Raw genomic sequence first — 5,731 nt, forward strand, 5'->3', positions numbered from 1 at the left:
GTGCATGCTCTAACTTGGCTGGGTTATATTGCTCATATCATGCATATGGTGTCTTGCATTGCCATGCCATCTGCTTAAATTAGACATGCTTTGTGTGAATGCCTCCTGTTTGCTTTCTATATCATATATGTGAATTATGCAATGCCATGTTTTTCAGCCAGTTATCATATATGTGAATTATGCACCGCCATGGAGCCAGGCATCATATATGTGAATTATCTCATGCCATCTTTTTTACTATGTATTCCATTTGTCGGCAATCTATGCATATTGAACTACTCTTCATGTGTATCAGCCATTTGAGCAGGTTATGGAAAAATCTGGAGTGAAAACAAGGTCTTCAGAGCAGGCAATGGTACCTGTTGAAGCATATATCTCGATGGTTACAGGGAGCTCCTCAGAGGAGGATTCAGAGACGATGACCAGTCTTATATCCCACCTGAGGTGTATGCTCTAAGTTGCAATGTTTATATTTCTCATATGATGCATATGGTATCTTGCATTGCTTAGTTTAGACATCATATGCACAATATTGAATTCTATCTGCTTAGTTTAGAGATCATACATGCAAGTGCGAGCTGCTTAGTGCATGAATCAATTATGTCAATTATATCATGCCATCCTGTATACTTAGACAACATGTATGTGCATTATTTCATCCCAACCTATTTTAGAAAGACATCATATAGTTTTGTCATGTCATCCTGTTTAGGTACTTATCATATGTTGAATTATGCCATTATATCATGTTAAGTTATCCATCATATATCTGAAACTGTGTCATGCTATCTTGTTTAGTTAGGCATCATATATGTGAAATTCTGTCATGCTGTCCTGTTTGGTTAGACAACATATATGTGAATTACCACATCTGTCTATCATACAATGTATGTACGTTCAATTTATTTTCTTGTTTATCAGCCATTTGAATTGGAGGGGGTGATGGCAGTATCTAAGGGAGCAAAAACCCGTTCTTCACAAAGGACAGTGCTACCCGTCGATGCAGATAGAACCATGGTTGTACTGGCCCACAAACTAGCCCCACCACACATAATCGAGACTCTTCCAGATTGCACACTTACACCATTGGGCAGAGAACCAGCTACAACCCATCTAACTGCAACCCCAGCGGATAGTAACCCACTTCTAGTTGACAAAGCACCATGTCCACCACAGAGTACCCCCACACGAGCAGTTTGTAAAGCTACTGCAGTGCCCAAAGCAGGAAGACCACCACAGCTAACCCAAACTCCACGTTTAAAGCAGAAGAGCAACTGTTCTCAGGTCAGATTCCGTAGCTATGGTCCATACTCCTTTGCTGTTGCATCACTGTATTTACTCATACCAACTACTTTCGAATTTGAAGGATCCAATTGAAACTCCAATGGCGCAACAGGTATGTTTTAAACCTATTTCTTTAACTGGATTGCTGTTCTAACTTCTTGCTCTATGTTGATTTCAATTTAAGTTGTATAAACAGTTATGTTCTCATGTGATGCACATTACAAGTGCTGCCAATGTTGTGTAGTTTCTCACACTTATATTCTGTCTATGTTGTTGTGTCTTAAAAATATATGAGTTGAACTGTGTCTCTATCTTGATTAGGGAACATAAACTAGAATGATATGGACAATACAGTGACCATAGTACATAGATATATGTTTGTTTCATGCTATTATCCTATCCACCTTACTACTAAACCGGTTTACCAAAATGAGTTTCATATACTACAAGCTAAACCTATGATGTGTCTGCTTGTTTCTCTTGTAGTATGCAAACAGAATATCTGAGATGAGCACCCACTATGCAATGGTAGAGAAAGTAATGCAGATAAGGTTCAAGATAGTGAGACAACCCCATTGGTCTCCAAGAAAGGTGATAAAAATGATCTTGTAGCCAGTGAGAAAACCCCACAGTCCTGCGTTGATGTAGTGTTCGAGTTACTGGCCAGTACCGCTGGCACAAGCTCTTCGAACTCGCTGCCTGAATCACTTCGACTTCTTTAGTCTCAGCTACAAGCTGAAAGGCATCAGTCAGCTGTGCTGTGGCAAGAAGCCGAAGGACTATGGAAGTCCCTGCAAAATTCAGATGCGTACTTTCTTGTGCAACAGCAAGCGCTGGAGGATTTAAACGCCAAACAAGAGAAAGTTAATAAGCTTGCTAAGCATCTTACCAGCATTATGGGTACCCAGGATATTGTTTCTTGAACTCTTCTGAAGTGGTTGTAGTTCTGGACTTGTTTTGCTGCGGCGTTTATATGCTGCTTTGTTCCCTATATTTGCACTGGTGGCGAACTTTGATGCCCAGTGGATGTAATATGTGTAATAGCCGTGATAGCCTAGCATAAGTTGCTTGCTTATTTATTTCCTTGTTGTCTTGTTTATTTGTTTGCTTGTAGTCAGTGCAGTTCTTTTTCCGCGGTTTGCTAGTGGCTGCAATAACCAATTTTTAAAAACTAGGCCACAATAACCATGGGCTAATATTTACTGTAGTGACACTGGGCCTCCTACGGACCGTAGAAACAGTGGGCCTTCTATGGGCCGTAGAAACAGTGGGCCTTCTACGGGCCGTAGAAACAATGGGCCTTCTACAAGCCGTAGAAACAATGGGCCTTCTATGGGTCGTATAATCAATGGGCCTTATACGGGCCGTATGATCGATTGGCCAAACATGGGCCAATAACAGGCCGCATTATGGCCGTAAATGGGCTAGAGTTGGAATCGTCTGTTTATGGGCCGACCATAATGGGCCATCGTTAATAGGTCGTATTTGATGACGCTACGAAATCGGCCCAACGTACTAACGGACCACAAACGGGCCGACTGTAACCATGGGCTGAATTTGGCCCACAAGCAGAAAATGATAGTAACGGGCCGTAAGTTAACGAATGCTGGAAATGAGCCCAAGAATAAATGGGCTCTGAGAAGGCCGAAAGATAACATGGGCTGGAAACGGCCCAACGGAATAATGGGCCGTTAATGGGTATAAAGTGATACACTGTTCATTACGGGCCAGTTTCACCACGGGCCGTTAATGGGTGTAAAGTGATACATTGTTCATTATGGGCCAGTTTCACCATGGGTCGTTAATAGGCCAAGAGTTACATAGGGCCTCATATGGGCTGAAAGACGTCATGGGCCATACATGGGCCAGAAGTGAAAACTGGCTGGAATCATATTGGATGGCCCAGATGACGCTACTGGTCCTAATTCGGATATGGCGTAACGGGCCTTGGGTTAGCGGGCTGTAAATGGGCTATATGCGAACAGGCCATTAACATGATTTCCATGGGTCGGCCCGCCACCTTTTGACCAAGTCAAACGGGCCGGCCTTTTCACAGGAATGGGCCTCTGTTGGGCCGTGCCATGTGTCGATATATCATAGGCGCCTTCTATCCAATGAGTGGATAACATCTGTCCCAACGATGAGCTGACACGTGTTTCCTCCAGCCAATGATGATTTTACACGTGGAAAATCCCCATTGGTCGGGGCTGTTAACGGGTTATCGAATCCAAACCCGACCCGATAGCTTAACGGTGTTCCGTTACGGTGGATGCCACGTGTCGATCACCCTTGACGAAAGCACTACTGTGACGCGTGATTTATCGTCATGGAAGTGGACACTTCCGTGATGATAATTTTGGTAATGTCATGGAAAACTTCTACGACAACACAGGTATGACTATCTTGATTCTGTCATAAAATCGTCATGGATGTACATGCATGACAAAAAACGCGACCTACTGTGACAAACATGTATCATCACCGAAGTGTATTTTTTTTGTAGTGTGTGTACCAGACCTGTTGTGTGCCTTGCTATTAGTTTAGCAGGGAGGTACCAAAGTAATCCAGGAGTGGGTCACTGGACAACGGTCAAGAACATCCTGAAATACCTGAAAAGGACTAAGGATATGTTTCTAGTCTATGGAGGTGACAAAGAGCTCGTCATAAATGGTTACGTCGATGCAAGCTTTGACACTGACCTGGACGATTCTAAATCGCAGATCAGATACATGTTTATATTGAACGGTGGAGCAGTCAGTTGGTGTAGTTCTAAACAAAGCGTTGTGGCAGGATCTACGTGTGAAGCGGAGTACATAGATGCTTAGGAAGCAGCAAATGAAGGATTCTAGATAAAGGAGTTCATATCCGATCTAGGTGTCATACCTAGTGCATCGAGTCCAATGAAAATCTTTTGTGACAATACTGGTGCAATTGCCTTGGCAAAGGAATCCAGATTTCACAAGAGAACCAAGCACATCAACAGAGCTTTAATTCCATCCGTGACCAAGTCCAGGTGGGAGACATAGAGATTTGCAAGATACATACGGATCTGAATGTTGCAGACCCATTCACTAAGCCTCTCTCACGAGCAAAACATGATAAGCACCAAGACTCCATGGGTGTTAGAATCATTACTGTGTAATATAGATTATTGACTCTAGTGCAACTGGGAGACTGAAGGAAATATGCCCTAGAGGCAATAATAAAATTATTATTTATTTCCTTATTTCATGATAAATGTTTATTATTCATGATAGAATTGTATTAACCGGAAACATAATACATGTGTGAATACATAGACAAACATAGTGTCACTAGTATGCCTCTACTAGACTAGCTCGTTGATCAAAGATGGCTAAGGTTTCCTAACCATAGACATGAGTTGTCATTTGATAAACGGGATCACATCATTGGGAGAATGATGTGATTGACTTGACCCATTCTGTTAGCTTAGCACTTGATCGTTTTAGTTTACTGCTATTGCTTTCTTCATGACTTATACATGTTCCTATGACTATGAGATTAGGCAACTCCCGATTACCCGAGGAACACTTTGTGTGCTACCAAACGTCACAACGTAACTGGGTGATTATAAAGGTGCTCTACAGGTGTCTCCGATGGTACTTCTTGAGTTGGCATAGATCAAGATTAGGATTTGTCACTCCGATTGTCGGATAGGTATCTTTGGGCCCTCTCGGTAATGCACATGACTATAAGCCTTGCAAGCAATGTGACTAATGAGTTAGTTGCCGGATAATGCATTACGGAACGAGTAAAGAGACTTGCCGGTAACGAGATTGAGCTAGGTATTGAGATACCGATGATCGAATCTCGGGCAAGTAACATACCAATGACAAAGGGAACAACGTATGTTGTTATGCGGTTTGACCGATAAAGATCTTCGTAGAATATGTAGGAGCCAATATGAGCATCCAGGTTCCGCTGTTGGTTATTGACCGGAGACGTGTCTCAGTCATGTCTACATAGTTCTTGAACCCGTAGGGTCCGCACGCTTAACATTAGGTGATGATCGGTATTATGAGTTTATGTGTTTTGATGTACCGAAGGTAGTTCGGAGTCTCGAATATGATCACGAACATGACGAGGAGTCTCTAAATGGTCGAGACATAAAGATCGATATATTGGATGACTATGTTTGGACTTCGGAATTGTTCTGGGCAAGTTCGGACATATACCGGAGTACCGGGGGGTTACGGAACCCCCCGGGGAGTGTAATGGGCCTATTGGGCCTTAGTGGAGAAGAGGAGGGGCGGCCAAGGTAGGGCCGCGCACCCCCTCCCCTCTAGTCCGAATTGGACAAGGAGGGGGCAGCACCCCCCTTTCCTTCCCCCCTCTCTCCTCCTTCCCCCTTCTCCTACTCCTACTAGGAAAGGAGGATTCCTACTCCCTATGGGAGTAGGACTCCCCCCTTGGCACGCCTCCTCCT

Source organism: Triticum dicoccoides, chromosome 2B (genome assembly GCF_002162155.2).
Source record: "Triticum dicoccoides isolate Atlit2015 ecotype Zavitan chromosome 2B, WEW_v2.0, whole genome shotgun sequence".
Lineage (NCBI taxonomy): Eukaryota > Viridiplantae > Streptophyta > Magnoliopsida > Poales > Poaceae > Triticum > Triticum dicoccoides.